The 21,829-nt window shown below is 48.0% G+C and overlaps 1 protein-coding gene across 6 annotated transcripts in view; it reads left to right on the forward strand.

Annotated features, from left to right (window-relative positions):
- RNF212B (ring finger protein 212B) overlaps positions 1 to 21,829 on the forward strand; it is a 1,495,999-nt gene that overhangs the window by 723,089 nt on the left and 751,081 nt on the right. The gene's annotated exons all lie outside the window — the stretch shown is intronic.

The following is a 21,829-nucleotide window of genomic DNA, read 5'->3' on the forward strand; positions in this document are numbered from 1 at the left end:
GCTGCTGAAGACTCTCACGACGACGACGCAGTCATCATCACTAACGTCACTGAAGCCCCAGCGGGCATGCAGCAAACAGACATTTTGACCCTAGCCCGACAAGCTGCTGAGCGTGATGATGAAGTCGACGAGGAGGCAATGGGAACACCAGAATCATTGATGTTAACTAGTACACCACAACGTACCGCTTCCATATTTCTTACTCCATCCACCTCGACCTCAATTAGTGGTGGTGAAAGTGCACAACATAGTAAAGTTCAGCAATACACATCCTCCACTTCATCTGGCATTAGCAGCACGGCCACCACCAGTATCGCCTCCTCCGGCCCCCACAGACATTTCAAGTCCGCAGTTTGGGACTTCTTTAGTGTTTCCACAAAAAGGGAAAACATAGCCATTTGTAGCATTTGTAAGCTTGCAGTTAGTCTTGGTAAGCTTGGTACCAACTATGGGACTGGAGGCCAGAGAGGTCATCTTGAGAGACAGCACGCTGTCCAATGGTTTGCGCACCTAACGGAGATCAAGGAAGCCCGAATTGCAAGTCGAGAAAACGTTGATGTTCCATCTGATGATGACGAGGAGGAAGAAGTGTCACACACTTCACTTACACCCAGTACCCCTGGGAGCCACACTAAGAGTGTGGGACAGAGTGAGACACCAATGCAAAAAAGTTCATCAGCGAGCGTAACTGGGTCGAAAAAGTCATCATCATCATCCCGTAAAATGGTCCAGGGCAACATTAAAACAATGTTTTTTTCAGACACGCCATATGACCGCAACCACCCAATGGTGCGTCTGTATAACACTAAGCTGGCTAAAATGCTAGCGCTGGATCTTCTACCTTTTTCTTTTGTAGAAGGGGTTGGTTTTCTCGAATTAGTGGCCTAAATGGAAGGTTCCTAGCCGGTACTATTTTGCCCGAGTTGCGGTTCCAGCACTACATGAAGATGTGCTGGAGGTGATTGGGGCAGCTTTGCAGAAGAGTGCTGTTCACACTATACATCTCACAACAGACATGTGGACCAGTGGCGCAGGCACTGATTACATGTGCATCACTGCACACTGGGTCTCTTTTTCAGGGGTTAAAGCAAAGCTAAACGCAGGTGCTGACCTGGACCAAGTTTTTAAAGCTGCTCGGAAACATGCAACACTAGCCATGTTTGGCTTGGAGAAACGTCATACAGCAGAAAACATTTTGAATGAGTTCAACACAAAGGTCTTTCACTGGCTGTCTCCAAAAAAACGCGGCATTGGTTATGTTTCCACGGATAATGGCGCCAATGTAGTTAAGGCCATGGAACTGGGTGACTATTTCAGAGTGCCGTGTTTGGCGCACTGTATAAACCTGGTTGTTAAAAAATTCTTGGAGAAAGAAAGTCCAGCATGCCAGTTAGTGGTCACCTGCCGAAAAATGTGCAACCATTTCAGCCATTCTTTTAAGGCCCGGAAGCATCTGAGGAGCCTGCTACATGAACGTCGAATGCCAGTGAAAGCACTCATCCAGGAGGTGCCAACACGTTGGAACTCAACCTTCTACATGCTTGAGCGTCTGTATGAGCAGTTTACAGTACTCAATCAGTATTTCTTAACAATGGGTACAGCTGTGAAGGAGGACCTGAGGTTAAATGCGGCGCAATGGGAGCTAGTTAAAAGCCTGACAGACATGCTTCGTCCTTTTGAGTTCTTCACGCGTGCAGTCAGCAGGGAGGACTGTAATTTGGGAAAAGCTATCCCATTGTTGCGCATGCTGGAGCACAAACTGAAGGCGGTGTCTTCAAAGTTTTAAAACGATGAAGAAAAGCAAGAAGCTTTTGTTTTGGCAGAGAAATTATTAGAGCATCTACGTGGCGATGAACGTCTTCAAAAGATCCACTCAGAACAGCATTACATTTGTGCTACTATTCTGCATCCACGCTACAAAAAGGCGCTGGCAGGCTCTGCATTATTTCCTTTTAGTGATGTAGATGCTACAAAGTACAAACGTTGGGTAGCCTGGTCAGCCATCAGGTTTGAAAGAGAACGGAAGCAAATTGAAGGAAAAGGCAGTACATCAGCATCAGCAGGCCATCCCCAGTCAGAAGACTCCACTTCTGCACCTGTGGCTGTGGCAGAAGTGACCTCTCAGCCGTTAAAGACACCGGCAACCGCATCATCTGCACCAGACACAACAGAAATATCGGGTGATGAAGAGGATTGGCTAGCTGAGATTGGTTATGGTTCTGAAAAGGTCCGAGCGAAAATTCAGCAAAGTGGAGGAAACGTGGAGAACTTTGAGTCGATGTTGCAGGACTATCTGAATGACTCAACAGAGGTCTATGTTAATGCTGACCCATTGGCGTATTGGCATGGAAAAAAAGAATTGTGGCCAGAGATCTCCCGCCTGGCTATACATTACTTGTCTTGCCCACTCGCAAGCGTGTCTTCTGAACGTGTTTTCAGTGCTGCTGGTGGCATTGTAACTTGCAAACGGACCCGCCTCTCGCCCAAAAATGTGGAGATATTGACAATGATCAAGATGAATGAGCACCTCATACTACCAGATTTCAAAGTACCAGATCGCACAATGGAAGAAGACAAGGAGGACAGCAACTTAGATGAGGGAATTTCTTCTGTGTTAGGTGACACTGACCTACTCCTGCCTGATGATTTCGTAGAGTATGAGGATGAACTCTTCTTCCCTGACACCGAGGCCTGAAAATGAGCCAATGAATTCAGACATTTTCTTTTTCGTACTTATTGACTTTTATTCCTGTGTTTCTGTCTTTCTTTGTTTTGCACAAGTTAATATAATTAAAACTTTAATCACCTGTACTTTTGCTTTTTGGCTGTTTGGGGGTCTTCTACTTGTTTTCGCCTGGGTTGACGGCTCTGGGGCCATTGCTGGGAAGGTCTAATACCGGATAAAACTGGTTTAAACAACATCCATGAGGAAAAAAGGTTTTGCCTTTTCTGACTTTTCGCTCAATGTAGCGTTTTCAGGGGCCTGTTTGGGGGGCTTCCTGGTGTTTGTGGGTGGGTTTCGGGGTCTGGGAGCACTACTGGGTATGGATAGTTTAGATAGCAAGAGGTTTGAAGGAAATCCATGGAGGCAGAGGGGAGTTAGGGCCTAGCTGCAGAGCGCGCGCTGAGTGATTTTGGAAATTTTCACAAAAGTGACAAAGTTCACATTTTTGTACTTTTGCTTTTTGGCTGTTTGGGGGTCTTCTACTTGTTTTCGCCTGGGTTGACGGCTCTGGGGCCATTGCTGGGAAGGTCTAATACCGGATAAAACTGGTTTAAACAACATCCATGAGGAAAAAAGGTTTTGCCTTTTCTGACTTTTCGCTCAATGTAGCGTTTTCAGGGGCCTGTTTGGGGGGCTTCCTGGTGTTTGTGGGTGGGTTTCGGGGTCTGGGAGCACTACTGGGTATGGATAGTTTAGATAGCAAGAGGTTTGAAGGAAATCCATGGAGGCAGAGGGGAGTTAGGGCCTAGCTGCAGAGCGCGCGCTGAGTGATTTTGGAAATTTTCAAAAAAGTGACTAAGTCCACATTTTTGTACTTTTGCTTTTTGGCTGTTTGGGGGTCTTCTACTTGTTTTCGCCTGGGTTGACGGCTCTGGGGCCATTGCTGGGAAGGTCTAATACCGGATAAAACTGGTTTAAACAACATCCATGAGGAAAAAAGGTTTTGCCTTTTCTGACTTTTTGCTCAATGTAGCGTTTTCAGGGGCCTGTTTGGGGGGCTTCCTGGTGTTTGTGGGTGGGTTTCGGGGTCTGGGAGCACTACTGGGTATGGATAGTTTAGATAGCAAGAGGTTTGAAGGAAATCCATGGAGGCAGAGGGGAGTTAGGGCCTAGCTGCAGAGCGCGCGCTGAGTAATTTTGGAAATTTTCACAAAAGTGACAAAGTTCACATTTTTGTACTTTTGCTTTTTGGCTGTTTGGGGGTCTTCTACTTGTTTTTGCCTGGGTTGACGGCTCTGGGGCCATTGCTGGGAAGGTCTAATACCGGATAAAACTGGTTTAAACAACATCCATGAGGAAAAAAGGTTTTGCCTTTTCTGACTTTTCGCTCAATGTAGCGTTTTCAGGGGCCTGTTTGGGGGGCTTCCTGGTGTTTGTGGGTGGGTTTCGGGGTCTGGGAGCACTACTGGGTATGGATAGTTTAGATAGCAAGAGGTTTGAAGGAAATCCATGGAGACAGAGGGGAGTTAGGGCCTAGCTGCAGAGTGCGCGCTGAGTGATTTTGGAAATTTTCAGAAAAGTGACTAAGTCCACATTTTTGTACTTTTGCTTTTTGGCTGTTTGGGGGTCTTCCACTTGTTTTCGCCTGGGTTGACGGCTCTGGGGCCATTGCTGGGAAGGTCTAATACCGGCTAAAACTGGTTTAAACAACATCCATGAGGAAAAAAGGTTTTGCCTTTTCTGACTTTTCGCTCAATGTAGCGTTTTCAGGGGCCTGTTTGGGGGGCTTCCTGGTGTTTGTGGGTGGGTTTCGGGGTCTGGGAGCACTACTGGGTATGGATAGTTTAGATAGCAAGAGGTTTGAAGGAAATCTATGGAGGCAGAGGGGAGTTAGGGCCTAGCTGCAGAGCGCGCGCTGAGTGATTTTGGAAATTTTCACAAAAGTGACAAAGTCCACATTTTTGTACTTTTGCTTTTTGGCTGTTTGGGGGTCTTCTACTTGTTTTCGCCTGGGTTGACGGCTCTGGGGCCATTGCTGGGAAGGTCTAATACCGGATAAAACTGGTTTAAACAACATCCATGAGGAAAAAGGTTTTGGCACTTTATGTAACTTAGGGTTCGTTAGGGTTAGCCCTAGCAGCAGGATTGCCTGTGTTTGGGTGTTCTTGATTTTTGCAACTGAGTTCTGGGGTTTTAGAGCACTCGTGGGAATGTGTAATTTTTGTTGCAAGCGATTTGAAGAAAATCCATGGTGGGAAAAGGGGGATCACTTACTCGGTGAGAGGCACTTACTGTTGAAAACATTTAGCCATTTACACTTAACGGAAGAAAATGACACAGACTTAAGTTTCAGGAAAACTAACTTACTGTTAAACCACCACCCACCAGACTCTAAACCAGTAGTATGGTGGGAAAGGGGGGATTTGGCATAGTTAAAGAAAGCCTTTGCCACTATTCTTAACTTAGGGCTCGTTAGGGTTAGCAGTATTTCTATTGCATGTGTTTGGGTGGAGGGGCCTTCGAGTCTTGGAGCGATGCTGGCTATGGATACTTTTGCTTGCTTGCAAGTGGTTTGGAAATACAATCCACGGTGGGTAAGGGGGTATTTGGGCCTACTTTTACTTTCAAAGTACGTTTTGTCACCAGTTTTCTGCTAGGCCTCTTTTTTTGAGATCTGATTGGGGGTCTTCGACATTTTTGCGACTGGCTTTAGTAAGGGTCTGGGTGGGAGGCGGGAGCACTGCTGGGAAGGTCTAATTTTGTTCTAAAACACAGTTTACAGTACACCTAGCTTGAGGGGAAAGATCCACTAAATTAATTTGCCCATACTTATTTATCCTTCAAAAGGTGACTCAGACAGAGTACACACTTTCAAAAATATTGTACTGTCTATTTGGAAAATCAAAGTGTGACTTTTTGCACTAAACAGCGCACACACCTTGTATTTATTTATCAGTGGTGTTGTAATAGCACTTCCTATTTTTCGTTCAATAATTACAGGCCGGGTTTCAGTCTGTGCAATGGGGAAAAAAGGATGGAGTGAGTCAGGCTTCACATTAGCGAGCCGCAATTCAGCATCCGCCAGGCAAGCAGTGGACAGGGTGTCTTCTGGTCACCAACATTGATGGACGAAGCGTCAGCTGGAATGGAGGAGTGCCGCTAATAAGAGAAATTGTTTGCTGCATGCAACTCACTTACCAAATTCAACAGGACAACTACAACAACATACAGATACAGTATCCATTGTTTTCTTCTATGAGTGTGACTCCATTTCTTGGATCTCTCTCTGCGTCTAAATTGATCCCTACAGCCATTCTATAGGTTTTACTTCGGCTAATTTTTAAACCTAATTTAATGTAAGAATAAGAAGTGTTTCTCTGAGTGCAGAGATAGGCAAGTGAAAACGCTGCAGTCCTGTACTGTCGCATTCTAGTACTACTTACTTTTCAGTAACAATGCATGCAGTAGGGCATGCACTTCCTTTATGTCACTTAAAAAGATTTATGGTTAGCTTTGTACCCAAAGATTTCTTTATCTTGAATTATTGTTTGTCCATGCTGTGCTTTTTTTTTTCTCTCAACAAAACCTACCCAAAAAGAAACCCCCATTCCCATCCATTTTCCAAACCCTAACCCTCTTCCCCCGGGCTGTGTGGTTTTGCTTGATGTGTGACTAAATGACATCAATAATTCCACACACTTGCTGGGGAGGATAAGGTCGTAGCAACAGGCTGGTGAAGGAATCCGAGGATATATTCTAGACTTACTCAGCTTCAGTACTATTTCTTGTAGTAGTAGCCAATGTCAAAGAAATTCAACGCAAGTACTAGTTATACTTCCAATACTTTACCATTTGTTAGGCTCTGTGTGGCACTGTTCTAGTGTACTGTCACCTGCTATATTCTCTATCGTACCGTTGTAATGCTACAGTAAGGACAAACCAGGTTTCATTTTCTTTTTTTCCATAGGCATGCAACTGCCACTGTGTCACACCACTAGTACCACCGCAATGAGGACATTTCATCCGCCCAGGATTGCCAACCTTAATCGCCATTTCCCGTGGAGCCAGCCCTGGGCCTAGCCCTACTTTCAAACACAAATTACAGGTAAGATAAGCGTTTGGTGGGAGGTAGTATAATGGAGTATTAGGAATAGACGAGAGATTGACGGTAGTACAACTAAAGTCCTAGGACTCTTCAGGAAAACAAACTTACTGTTGAACCCCCACCCACCAGACTCAAAAGCAGTAAAAAAACAGGTATGGTTAGATAAAGTTTCAAAAAGTATATTTTTGTAGCCCTAACAAAATAATCTCCCGCAAGACCCTCCCTAACCCCAACGATTGTCCTTCAAAAGTCCCACAACCCAACTCTCAATTCCCACCCCCCAAAAGTCTCTAAAAAAGGGGCAAGGGACACTACACTACGGGAGGGTGCTGTTGACTTTAGCGGCCAGGGCATCATACTCCTTGCGGAGGGTGGCATGGTCGAAGCGGAGGCCCTCCACCAAGTTCTTGTAGGTATGGACCTCCTGCTCCAGGTAGGACACTCTTAGGGATAAGCGGCGCTGGTGTGCCTTGCAACTCCTGTGGGGGGCAGCTGCTGTTTTTGCTGCTTGGCGGTGGCGGTTGGCTTTGGTAGCCCGGCTCCGTACCGCTGGAGCACTGCGCTGGCTGGCAGCCCGTGGGTGCACGGAGGAGGATGCAGCTGTACCAGTGGATGTTGTACCGGTAGACTGGGTCTCCTCCTCCTCCAGGGCCACCAGCCGCCGATATTCGGCGACAGTGGCATCCAGCCTCCGTTGCCGGGCCATTTGAGCCAGCTCCCTCCTTGATGCTCTTCTGGTTGATTTGGAAGGAGCAACTATATGAAGAAAGAAAGACATAGTCACTCTGTAACCAATGCTCCTTAAGATTAACACAAAATGATTGAGCAGAAAGTTGTGTCACAGTACAAGTAGCAAATTGAAAGCACAGTACATAACTATTGAGGACAGTATCTATCTAACCTCCCACTTCTTCATCCTTGCTCTAACATTAGTGGGAGTTTAAGGAACAAATTCTACGAGCACTATGGACTTCCATTACAGTCGACTATGACAGTACACCAGTTATTCTTCTTCTTCTCTCTTGTTTAGGAAAATTGGTACGTTATCTTATGCAAGCCGGCATAATGCCAGCGCAGTGAACTTGCACCCGAGAAAAACAGACGCACAACATGATGAGTGAGACAGACTTGCATTACTGTACCGGTCCAGTACATGCAGGTGGTGAAGCTCTTACTTTTCTATTACGGGTGGCACTGAGAATACTCTGGTAAAAGGGCTACTGCTTAATTAATTTAGCTTTCACCCTACAGTGCAAATGAGTACTAGAAAAGGAAAATGAAGAAGCTAAATAATCTGATTATCTATCACTTCACATGGGATGTATTTGATGACATATGGGATGACTTTAGGTGCTTTGCTTATTATTGAGTGAACAGTGTGCCCACACATGAATGACGCACTACTACTAAACTAAAGTTATTAAGAGAGGTAGGGAGTGTCCACCGTAATAACCGGATATATGCTGTGCTTGCAGTTGCAATACAAACTACTGCTACTATTCATGGTAGTATTTGGACAAAATTACAACTTCTTTTCCTTGTCTTTCCTACACTGGAACGGACGTGCGGGTGCGGTGTTACATGCTCTTCAAAGTAACACTTAGTTCATCCAGTGACCGTCTACTCTCTCTAGATACACATATGCTATCTAAGAGTCCGATAATACCATGATCCAGGCATCCATGTATTCAAAGTATATGCACACATACAGTTTCTGTTTCACCCACCCAGGCTGTTCTCCTTCCACCCATCCTTGCTTCATCATTCACCCAGCCATGCACCATACCATATTCTTTCCTTCCCAGCCACCTCGGGGACCAAGCAAACACATATCATTCTCCTTTGCCAGTCATCATTAAATTTCTCGTCCTTCCACACTTACTTACACCCTTCTTTCGCTTTTCGTTCATCCCATCCATCAAGTTCATCTCAGATCTTATTGGGATTCTTCTTGCCAAAAACTTCACAGCTAAGTCGAAGTACATTTAAAGGAGGCTACTACCTGGTTGATTTATAATACACCCATGCAGAAAGCACACTATGCAGTCTTCAATCTCAATAAGTAAGGAATATATAGCTTACCTCTGCCCGCCACCACCGTGTGAACCCTCACAGGCACGTCCGGCACTTGCACCGCCTCCTCCCCAGAGTGGTCCCCCTCGTCCAATACCACCACCTCCGCGCTGGCCCCGCCACCAGATGTTCCACCTACAAAGTACATTTAAGAATGTTAGAATACACCACTCACTACTATATAATATTTGGTCTAGGAGGAATAAAGAAATGTGAAAAAAACAGAATACAATGTAATAATTTGTGTCTGTCTACTCTAAAGTAAAAATTTCCCTTTTTCCAGGGAAGGCTGTTGTCTTGCTGCACTTTTTGGCACAACTGATGAATGCTTGCTTTTTATTTTTAACATGCACCACTTTTTCTCCTAACAGACTGAAGCTTGACTTCTAAGAACACGAGCAGGATCAAGTTCAAACCAGGTGAGAGCTCGGCACGACCACAAGAAATGTGTCCAATTAATCGTCAGCACTGAGCACTTTTCCATTTTCAGTTAAACGTTTAGTTTTATGACAAAGTTGATTTTTAGAAATGTGTTTACTTTTAATAAAGCTTTTAAACTTAAATAGACTCTGTGGTTTTTGGTCCTCCAGACTAGAGTGGATGAGCTAAAGGTTGTGGAATTTTTGCAAGCATGAGTCCGTGCCTCTGACACTTCTTGACTCTGACTCCGTACTCTTGTCCTGCGTTGGATAATCTAATCATCATTGGGGATCAATCATCGGTGACTTTGGGAGCTAAATGACTCTGCCACACTATCTAGTCAGTAAGGAGATTGGGGATTCAACTACAAAGTCTGTTATCACTGAGGTATGTGGAAAGTCTAACAGCACCTATTATAATTGATAAGCTAAGCAATGCATTATTTAGTGTCCATAGTTCTGTTTGTGCAGATTTGTCCCTGCAACAGTAGTAGAATGGATTGTCCTACTAGCCAAACCAAAAGTCTACAATAAGATCAAAGACGATTTAGAAAAAATCGAATGAGGAACGCTAGGAAAAAATAGGTACTCTATATTAAAATTAAAACTTACTGGGGCCAGCAAAGGAGCCCTCGCCTGATCGCTCCTGGCCTGCATCCTGAACAGCACCCTCCTCCTCCTCCTGTGTCCTCTTGCCCCTGGGGGGAGCTGATGTACAACATGAAAGAAAGAAAGACCAGAAAACATGGATGATATTTGTCAACCAAATCAAACATTTCAAAAGAACAATAACAAAATATTTTGGCGAAATAGCAAATAGACAACTATTCCACGGGATATATTGACCGATCTCATGTGGTCTACTACGTTATTGATTTGCGGACCGTTGACTTGGAAAGTTCCTATGTAACTCACTAAACAAACTACTAAAAAGGTTTGCCTAGGCCTGGCAGGCAGCAGTCCGCAGCACGCGAAGTGACAGACAAAGTCTATCGTGCTTGCAGATCAGTGAATACTCAAACTATCAATACACCGACCACCACCACTTTATTCTTCTTATAGCCATGTGTCTAAAGGAAGGACTGGACTTGAGTCTGTAGGGGCTGATTTAGAAGCCCCTTGCGGCTCTTTTGCTCCATTGTTGCGTGACTTTTGTGACGCAGCGGCTGAACAAAAGAGGCGCCATGGTGCGGCGTATATTAACAAAGTGACGCAAATGGGAGATGCATCCCGTTGTAAAGCCCTGCGCCATCAGGGGGCGTTCCGGCGCAAGGGAGGGCGTTCCTGCGCAGGAACGAATCCTAAAAGTGGCTGAGGGAAATCTACAAGATGTCAATCAGTCACTTTTAGGACAATGATGCGTGACTCAAAGCCTGCGCCTGCTTGAAGCCGACGTACGGCTTGATGCAGCATTGGGGAGATAGGGCACCCCAGAGCATTGCTGGAGCTGCGCCATCGTTGGCACGCAACTCCAGCAATGCCTTTACGGCACAAATGCGTAAGGCTTCTGTGACGTTTTGGGCCCATGGTGCGCCACATTGTAAATACAGCGCACCATGGGTGGTGGTGGCATGGCGCACAATTACTGGCGCATCCCTGCTACTTTGCAGGGATGCGCCGGTAATTGAAAATCTGACCCTTAGTGTCTAGCATTACGCAGTTCTTTACACTACACTCATACATAATTTCTCAGGCCAATGAAATGAACACAAAATAGAAAACAAATAAGCATAGTAGCAAGGCTACTGAGAAGGAGAGCAGTGCACCTGAAATGCATAGAAGATTTTGAAATATAATTTACCTACAATGTAATCGGCAGCATTATTGCTCTTGGTAAAAAACAAAAATTTGCAATATAATAACACACAGAGCAGGATAAAACAGAGTAGTGATGAAATAGATAGAAATAGCTACTACTACTCACCAAGCCCGGGGATCTCTACGCCGAGCACGTCCAGCAAGTCGCGTTCCCGGTCCATGAGATCCGTCCAGCGGTGGGTCGCCTGGTTATAGGTGCACCGGACCCCAGAGTGTTCAAACATGGCCCGGCACACCTTCTCCCACCGCTTCCGGCGCTCCCGGATCCCGTAGCCGGTAGCGATCCTGCCGCCTCCCATGATGGTCTTGGGGAGGCGGCGCTGGATGTGAAAGACTAGTGCGGCCACCTCCTCCGCACTAAAAATCTCCCGAGCTACAACTGTCTCCCCCCTCAAACGCCCGCACGGGAGCCGGGCACGGGGTGCGGGACCATTCCCCTTTGCGGGCTTCTTCCCGGCTCCCTTTGCCATGGTCTGGGCAGAAAGGAAGCAAAATAAGAAATAAGAAATAGAACAGGGAAGAAGAAAAGAAAAGCGTTTAAAAAAGTAGTTTAAAATGAACAAAAAGTAGCAGAAAACACAAAAATATAGAGCTAGAAAAATAGAGGGATAGATAATGAGTAAAATAGATCAAAATAAACTTCAAACAAGCAAAGGATGGCAGAGATTAAGAAAGGATACAGAGAGCATGCCCAGAACCATAGCAATGAATGAGAAACAAGATGGCCGCGCCCGTTCACGACCGCGTGGGTAAGTTCGCACGAGATTTTCCTCGCGATCACACGCGAACATGTACCAGCGAGCCGCACACTTTGCGAGATTACACATAGCGCCCGGAAACGGAATTACGTCACGCAAACAAGATGGCCGCGCCCATGTACGACCGCTAGGGTAACTTCGCAAACGTTGCGCTACAAGCGGCTTGCGAACATGCAAAAAATCACGCGAACAAACACGCAGCAAAACACAAATCGTGTATTCGCACGAATTCGCGGCTACCGAAAACGATCTCGTACGGATTCGCGCCCCGCAAATTGCGCGAAATTGCAGAAAAAAGATTTTTGCAAAACTGAAAGCAATCAGCAGGTGCAAAAGTTCAATCTTAACATTAGTAACCATTCACTCTAGTGCTTCCTGAGGGGCCCCCCCAGAGTTCAGTTGCCTATTTGCAACTATTCTATGACCCTGCTCTGACCCTCACAGCAGGCTCATAGAATAGCTACAAGTAGGCCATAAAGGTCCTGTGAAAAAAAAATGCACTGCAACAGAAAGCAAATTACAGATAAGGAAGGAAGCAGGTGCCAGCCAGACTGGAAGTTTAAAAATCAGTGACACATTAATCAACCCCAAATTAATTCATGGCAGTTGAAGCAGGGCAGGTGTGCTTGCTTTTTTTCACCCCCATAATCTACAGTGATAAACCAACCAGAGGGTGGCAGTGAGGATGTACCAGAGGGTGGCATGGGTGTACCAGAGGGTGGCAGTGGTGAAACAGAGGGTGCTGTGAACCTGTGATGATGAACCAGACGTAGAAACAACATAGTCGCGGCCGTTGCAAGCCGAAAAGTAAGTTCGCAATTGCGAACTGGTAAACAAACCTCGCGAACTGGCAGAAACCCTTGCGAACACAAAAAAACACAAAAATCCGCAAATTCGCGATAGTTCGCGGATTTTGCGGATTGCGAATCCGTAAATATGCAAGTTCGCGTACGCCAGATTCGCTAAATCCGCCCATGCTTAGGGTTGGGTCGGGAACAGGCTGGTTCCAAACAGTTGCGAAAGCCGGTGTATTTTGATTTGCTGCAAAGGATGCTGTTGCAGCTGCCCTCTTGCTGCTCTGATGAGTTTGAGTGTGGGAAGTTTAGGTTATGTTTTTTGTGGCTGTTTTTTGGGGCATTTAGGGCTTCTGAGCAACTAGGTTTAAGGAATGGGGTAGGCTTACTTAGTAATGAAGCTTTTGTTGAAGGCCATAGGCTACGACTTTGGTTGAGGGCATCTAAGACTGACCAATTAGGCAGGGGGAAATGGGTTTTCTTGAATAAGAGTGGGATGGCACTTTGTTGTCCTGTCAGGGAAAGGGAGGTTTTTCCGGCTTCTTCTTTTTTCACAACTGGGTACATATTTTGTCATGCACAGAGGAGACCGATTTTAGTTGCTCAGTTGTTGGCAGTGTTGAGGAAGGCGCTCATTAGTTTGGGTGAGAATCCATTGCATTTTGGAACGCACTCCTTTCGCATTGGAGCAGCTACGGAAGCTGCAAGATTGGGGTGGCCTTGGTCAGCCATACGCATGATTGGGAGGTGGAAGTCCAGATGTTGTGAAAAGTATGTGAGGAAATGATCTCAACGTGACTGTTTCCCTTGTTAATATTTGTTTCTTAATCTAGGTCCGATTGACATGCTTACACACTTTAAGAGGACAACTTGGATAGTAGGACATTCCTTCGTTAAATGGGCTGCTGTTTATGCTGAGCAACAAATTTGTGGGCGATCGCTTGGACTCACAAGTGTTAACCATGAGGTGATATGGAATGGAAAAGGGGGAATGCGTTCGGGGGGGTTTGTTCCCAGTTTTGTCTATGATGTGTTCTAGGGGGGGCCCTCCGGATTTGCTGATCATTCACCTTGGAGAGAACGATCTAGTTGATTTATCTGGTGTGACTGTGATCAAACTAATCAAATTGGATCTGTCTGTCATCAAAGACAAATGGGTGAGCACAATGGTGGTTTGGACAGAATTCATCCCGCAGCTGTATTGGAGAGGAGCACAAAGCCATGCAGCTTTTGAGAAGGCGAGAAGAAAACTTAATAGAGCTATGCGTCTCTTCTATGGGGAGTATGGGGGTCACTGTTTTATCTCAACCTAATATACAGAGTACCGAGGGGCATCTTTTTCGAACGGATGGGGTCCACCTGTCTCAAATGGGGCAAGCATTTTATTTACTGAAATTGCGGGATTTGATTGCACAGATTTGAGAAGAAAATATATGGTGCTCTAATGAGAGGAATTGAAGGTTCTCCTTGGTGGGGCAGGAAAACTCTGTTCGGTTTTCCTGGTTGGCGGAATTTCTGGGGGGTGGGCAGCCTGGAGCGGGTTTGTCCATCCTTAAAGGGGAGAGGTGGGTACACAGGAAAAAGGAAATTAGGGGAATCTCAACAGGAGTCAGTTCCTTTCTGGGTTTGGTTGGGTTAACTTTGTTGGGGTTTAGGTTTTGTAGGCAGGCTAAATTTAGTTTGGGGATTTGCTTTATCTGACAAATGGCAGGATGTTTTTGAAAAGAATATTTACTTTGCACCTGTCTTAATAAAGTGGCCTTTCTCGCTAATAAAGAATTTGTGGACAGTGAGTTATTGCGCGACAGGGGACCCAGGGGAAGCTGGGCGCGAGCCGGTCTCCCCTGGGTTGATTCGCGCATGGAGCAGGCCACCAGTTGCGGGGGATTAGGTCTGGGCTAGTGAGGCGGGCGGGGCGGGAACGTTTATATATAGGCGGAGGTTTTCAATTTTGTCCCACCCACCCTTCCCTCTTTTTAGGTCGAGCCTTTACAGTGCATGCGCTGTCGCAAGACCTATAGTAATTACAATATCAAGGGTAATTTGTCCTGCTGCTTGCCATAGGTTAATTCTAGTGTTGCTGTTCTTATCTGGCTGATGGTTGTTTGGCGATCCCATACGTCATTTACGTTTTTCTGCCGAGGCAGCACCGACTAAGTACAGTTTACATACGCTCTACTTTCTTATCAGTTTCTTTGAGGACTACTTAGTTTTTGAATGGTAACGGGTTAGCCACAGCAGACGCTTCATATCTTTGACGTACATGGGCGCTGCTCATTATGTATAGCCACAGCGCCGCATCGTTCATGTGGGAGTAGGAAATGCACAATAGAGGCTATTTAATAATTCAATGGTTTATACACAAGGCTTCCTCTTTATTTTTTTCCTTATGAATATTAGTTTGCATTTTGTAAAATAGACACAATGTGGAAGAGTATGCGGACTTGTGTGCATTTCTCTATAAGTCTAAGGCTAAGCATACGGTCTCAGAGGATGAAAGGTTGAGCCAGGGATGTCTGTCTTTTACACTTTTAACTGGCAGCCTACGCTGTGATCTACTGAGTGGTTGGTAACCCAGTGATACGTCTACCCTCATTCGGAGGGCGCCGACCTCACTCTTTTATAGGAAACAAGCCTCTAGTCATTTCACGTGTGGCCCCTGGAAATATGAATCTACTCTCATGCACGTGACTGGAAGTATTAACAACACGCATTTGTTTGTAAGCGCACGTTCACCCAGAAGGGCATCTTGGCGCTGAATAAGAGATATTCACTTCACCCAATTCAATTGTACTCATGTAATCGACGTTAGAAGGAGGAAAGCCTGAGTGCAGCGCGGCGGGACACACGCTAACCAGGCGCACCCACATTACAATGTGTGACTTATTAATCTAGAATCCATCAGGCAGCACAAGCGGAATCTATTACTGGAGGCTAAGCATACGGTCTACTGTTAGTCAACTGAGGGGTACTCATTTTAACAGTCTCAGAGGATGAAAGGTTGAGCCAGGGATGTCTGTGTTTTACACTTTTAACTGGCAGCCTACGCTGTGATCCACTGAGTGGTTGGTAATCCAGTGATACGTCTACCCTCATTCGGAGGGCGCGGACCCCACTCTTTTATAGGAAACAAGCCTCTAGTCATTTCACGTGTGGCCCCTGGAAACATGAATCTACTCTAATGCACGTGACTGGAAATATTAACAACACGTATTTGTTTGTAAGCGCACGTTTACCCAGAGGGCATCTTGGCGCTGAATAACAGATATTAATTTCACCCAAATCAATTGTACTCATGTTATCGACCTTAGAAGGAGGAAAGGCTGAGTGCAGCGCGGCGGGACACACGCTAACCAGGCGCACCCACATTACAATGTGAGACTTATTAATCTAGAATCCATCAGGCAGCAAAGCGGAATCTATTACTGGAGGCTAAGCATACGGTCTACTGTTAGTCAACTGAGGGGTACTCATTTTAACAGTCTCAGAGGATGAAAGGTTGAGCCAGGGATGTCTGCGTTTTACACTTCTAACTGGCAGCCTACGCTGTGATCCACTGAGTGGTTGGTAACCCAGTGATTCATCTACCCTCATTCGGAGGGCGCGGACCCCACTCTTTTATAAGAAACAAGCCTCTAGTCATTTCACGTGTTGCCCCATGAAACATGAATCTACTCTGATGCACGTGACTGGAAGTATGCAGGCCGCCCGACACGTCGCCGCAGGTGACCCTCATAAGAGGGCGGGCACCGTAGTGCCACAGGATGGCCAGCGCACCAGCCTTCTGGTGTCCAGCGGCCGATGGCCGCTGCCATGACGTCAGCACGCTTCCTTGGGGGGTTGGGGGGGACGAGGTATTTATGTCTCCCCCGCCTCCGAGCAGTCTCTTTTGTGCCTTGCTGCCCAGGACTTAAGGTGAGTGACCTCTACCTCCCCCCTCCCTTCCTGCTCGCCCCCGCCCGGGTGGTTTTGTCGGGCCGGAAGGTCTGCTGTTTGTCTGCTGTTATGGGATTTGTTTGGTGATATCATGTTTCCCCTTCATTTCTCTTTCTGTTCTCGGGGTGGAGGCTGGGCACGGGGTTGGGGGGTACTATTATTTTAGTTTTCTACTGTCCTTGTTGTTTGAATGTGGCCCCGTTTTGTCTCGTTTGCCCGGGGGCCGCACTGTACAATTTTTGGATGTATCATGTGGTCACTGCCATTTCGGTCTCTGGGTCCTCCCTATGGCGGGGCGGTTTTTAAGGGTTAAGCTGGGTAACTGGGCTACTACTCCGGGAGTAGCATTGCGTTCTACCATACATGTGGTGTAATTTTCTTACATTGCGGGGATGGTTGTTTGGGGCATTGTCATGTTTGGTGTATGTTATAGGGGGATATTATTGGTTATTAATTTTATTTTGATCTTTATTGTTCCCCATTGCGGGACGGGTTCCCTGGGGAATTCTAGTACTGTTTTTTCGATGGTGCTTTTTGTGCTCGTTTGCCTCGGGCCGGGGGGCCTGGGGCCTTCCGGAGCTTCTCAGCTGTAGTTCCTCTTATCCGGCCGTTAGCAGTGGCCAACCGGGGACTTTACTTCTTTACTGTGTGTCCTCCATGTCCTCGCCCGGGCCCCTGAGACTGCCCGCACAGCTGCAGCTCACCTTGGCCTGCGCAGTCCCCTCGCGAAGGAATCGGCCACCCGCTCCTTTACCCATCTTTAAGTTAGGTCCCAGGCCTGCTCCCTCGCAGGGCAGGCGGCCCTCTCGATTCGGGGGTGTGTTCTTCCCTATTTTCGATCTCCCGGGCCTCATTTAGCCTCGGTGTCGCCTACATTCCCTTACTCGGGGACCTGGTGCCTCTCCGACGGCCTGCAAGGGAGGTTGTGCTGGGGGGGCGACAGGGCCTCCGAAGTCAGACAGTGGCCATTTGTGGAGCCGCCATTGCTGGCCGTGTGGGGTCATTCGATCGTGCGGCCATTTTGTGGGGGCTCGGCCCGCCCCGGCATAGCGGGAGGGGCGGGGGGGGACGGTCGGACAGTGGCCATTTGTGGAGGCGCCATTGCTGGCCACGTGGGGTCATCGACCGTGCGGCCATTTTAGGGCCACAGTCCGCCTGGCATAGGGGGAGGGGTGGGGGGGCGGCCATCTTGGGCACCTCTGCCTCCGGCCTTCCCAGTATTGCAGTGGCCGGCGGGTTTAGGGTTCCTTGTCCTTCTCCCCGGGCTCGGCACTCGTGGCCCCCCCCTCCTTTTGAGGGTCTTTTAAGGCGGCATATTTATATCGTTTCCTTAGACTTTTCAGGTCTGTTTTGGCTTGCGACATATATTTAGCAGGGATTCGATCCCATCGCCTGCTATTTCCCATCAGCAGTGTTAACAAAGGACCACGCAACTACTGCGTTGCCGCGACGATCCACGATACATTTGCGAGGTCCTCCCTCCCGTTGTGGTTCAGTTACTCCTACTGTATCACCAACACTCCGTTCTGCTGCACATCTATAGTTTTATTTGTGCACGGACAAGCGAGTAATTTTACCTTTGTTCACCTCTCCACAGGGGGGGAGTTCCTCAGCGTGTACTTTTGTAAGTATTTCGGTTCCCTCTCCCGTTGCGCCAGCCTCGGTTGGCCCTTTCACGCGAGCCACCCAGTATCCGGCTCATGCTTTCCCCTGCCTGACTGTTTCTCGTCTTGGCCCCTCGGGGCGAGGGGCCCTAAGTTCATGTGGCAGCAGTTTCGCCCATCCGGCTTTATGACCCGCTGGTCAATTCGTGCACTGGCCCTCGCGGTTCCAGTGCAGGCCCCCCCCTTGTTGTTCCCTGCGGGCATAGGCCCTTCTTTGTATCGCGTGTGTTAGAGCGACGGCATCTGTTTCCTATCTGGAGCCTCCCGGGTCGGAAACGGAGCAGTTTATTTCCCCCGTGCTGATTTAGTGGGATCGCGGATGCGAGCACTCCATGTTTACAGCCTGGGCCTTCAGTGAGACACTGTATTTTCACCCCCTTTTTTGTAACATCCCGCCGGCATTTAACTTTGCGGGGGATTCTTTGGTCCGAGAGGGGACCTCGCTCGCCAGCTTCTGCTTCTGTTCCTTTCTTGAACTGGCAACAGGTTTCCTCTGGGTCTCTTATCCTTGGAGTATCAATGTTGGTGTATAGCTTTTTTAAGGAATGCAGGGGAAATTACAAGGGCTGATAGTTTGTTCTTTTGATGTGGCACTAACATCCATATCTTGCAGGATTGAATGTATACAGATTTAATTTATACGGCTAGCGAAGTACGGAGGGGAAGGAGCAGAAATACAGCGGCATGGCGCCTAAAAGCGGAAGGAGCACAACAGACGAAGGAGAACATTTCAAGGATTGGAAAGAAACGTTGTGACACTGTTCTTTATTTTACAGATTCAAAGTAAAATCATCAGCGGAAGATCAACGAAGCGGGACAGGTGGATTCTAGTGATCCAGAGACAGGTATACGGGTAGAAGCAGCCTATTGGGGTGGACATGGAGGGAGAGCTTATACATGCAGTAGAGGAAAGAGAACATTTCGGTTGTGGTTTATTGAAATTGTCACCTACAAACACTCCAACTAACGTTCGCCTTTTCCCTCCATAGCCCCTTTTCACTTTCATTCGCGGAGTTCCTCCGTATCGCTCGAAACTTTCGTTCCGCTTGTCGCACCACTGGGATGTAAGTATGGAAGGGTGAGGGACACGCACCTGTTGATTCTCACGAAGGCCAGGTCTTTATCCATTTGTGTACTGTGGCTGATCCTAATTTTTATCCCCAGATTCCGTGCAAGTGTTGTGCAGTCAGAATGGACAGCCAGAGTTCCCCTCCCCTCTTCCAAGAAATCACCCAGGTGGAGGACTCGTTGCCAGGCACCTCCCAAGACGCAGTGTGGGCTGACTTTTTTGAGATGGCAAAGCTGAAGGGCCTGGCTTGGGCTCAGAAACTGATGAACACGCCAGAGCCAGAGGATTCTTGGTGCCCGGCAGAATCCCCTTCGTCCGACAACTCGAACAATACCGATGCCGCTCCTTCCAGGCCCAAGCGGATCAGAAAGCCCACTGTTAGGGATTTCCCCATGGAATCTTTGCCGCTGACTCGTAGCAAGTCTGTGGCGACCCCCAAGGAGGTCCCGTCTCTGGGGGCAAGTGCTACGCCACCGCCTCCTGCCCTCCCCAAGGACACTCAAGCGACACAAGGTAATTTTGCTACCAAAGACGATCTGACCAAAGTTTTGGACTCGTTGAACAATTTCATGGAACGCTTTCAAGAGGGGTTACCTGTTTCTAGCGCCACGCCTGCTGGGGGTAGTGGCATGGTTAACGGGAGTTCTGTTCTGGCAGCCTCCACTGTTTGGTCTTCGGTACAAGCTGCAAAGCAGGGGGATTCAGTATTGGGTGCCGCACCTCCTGTGGCTCCCACGATCTCGATTGGGGCGTCCAGTGCGGCGCCGCCGGTGAGCTCCCCCACCGCTCCTCCTGCGCCCACCCCCTTGGTTTCTATCTCTCCTCCGGCTTCTCCTAGCGCACCCTCGGGGGTGCCTCCAGCCGGCAGCCCTTTGCCTGTTCCCGTGCCTACTCCTGTCCCCGCGATCTCCAATGCTCCGCTCCTCTCGGGGCGATGCTCTCTGGCTTGGCAGGTACCCCAGGCCGCCAAAGAGGCCATCTGGAGACGGGAGTTCATCGACATTTTCACCCTTCTCATGTTAGGGCAGGAAGGCATGGATGCTAGAAAGCTTGGGTTTAAGGAAGAGGAGAAAAAGGTCAAGGACCAGCCATGGCCTGAGAAGAACATTGGTAATGGGCTAGAAGCTTTCTCTATCCTAGCGTCTGTCACTATGGAACGTTTTCCGGAGCAGGGCCCAGGCCTTGTTCAATACTCCAGGATCATCCATAATGAGGCCTTGAAATGGGGTGGAAATGGGTGGATCAACTATGATAGGGAGTTTCGTAGAAAAATGTCTCAGTGCCCAGAGTTGAACTGGGATCAGAAGGAGGTGCAGCTCTGGATGGAGCACATGGGAGCACGGGCCCAGCTTCCAGTGGGTCCAGCTCGCAGCATTACCAGTGGGCAGGCTTCCTCGGGGCAAGGGTAAGCATTCCTTTCGGGGGGCCGCAGAGGAGGTAGTGCCAGAGGTGGCTTCAAGCGTTCTCCCCCCGGCACCTGCCGTTTGTTCAATAATGGGTCTTGTTCCTGGGGGAAGACATGTAAGTTTGTCCACGCCTGTAACACCTGTGGGGGGCCCCACCCCGCAACCTCAGCCTCTTGCCAATCCAAGCAGAGCTCCCAGCCAGCTAGCAAGAGTGGTCAGTAAGTTGGATTCAGGTTACAGGTCTCCGGTGTTGATTTCTCCTCTCACGCCCTCTTTTTCTCCCTCTTTGCTTTTCAGCGAGCTTTCTGGGCGCCCTCTTTTCACAGCCTCTGCCTCTCCCCCTCTAAGTACACACCAGCCGGTGCCACTGGGAGGGTCCCCTGTGATCATTGACAACATTACCCCTTTACTAAGGCGGTACCCCTTAGAGGCAGACAGACGCTTGCTGTTAGCGGGTTTCCACGAAGGTTTTAGGATCCCTTACTCTGGTACTCTGGGAAACAGGGATGCTGAGAACCTTAAATCTGCCAAGGATCAGCCAGAGGTGGTGAGGGAGAAGGTGGAGAAAGAGAGAGCGCTGGACAGGGTAGGAGGTCCTTTCTTGCACCCACCTTTAGAGAACTTTGTTGTATCTCCCTTGGGGGTCGTGCCCAAAAAGGAACCAGGTGCCTTTAGACTGATTCACCACCTTTCCTACCCTAAAGGGGCTTCGGTCAACGATGGGTTAGATGAGGATGCATGCTCTGTGTCTTATGCCACGCTAGATGTAGCATTGGATCTGGTCTGGAGAGCGGGCAGAGGGGCTTGGTTAGCCAAGGCTGACATTGAATCAGCCTTCAGGTTACTACCAGTTCACCCGAGCAGCTATCACCTGCTAGGTTTCAAGCTCGACGGCATGTTCTACTTTGACAAATGCATGCCCATGGGCTGTGCTGTGTCCTGTGCGTACTTCGAAGCATTCAGTTGTTTCTTGCAATGGGCACTCCAAGACACATTCGGTGTAGAAGGGGTGACTCATTACTTGGATGACTTTTTGTTTATTGGGAGCGACGGGACACAGCGGTGCTCACAGGCCCTGGCAGATTTTGTCCATCTTACAGATCACCTGGGGGTCCCCCTTGC

This window comes from Lissotriton helveticus, chromosome 5_1 (assembly GCF_964261635.1).
Source record: "Lissotriton helveticus chromosome 5_1, aLisHel1.1, whole genome shotgun sequence".
Classification (NCBI taxonomy): domain Eukaryota; kingdom Metazoa; phylum Chordata; class Amphibia; order Caudata; family Salamandridae; genus Lissotriton; species Lissotriton helveticus.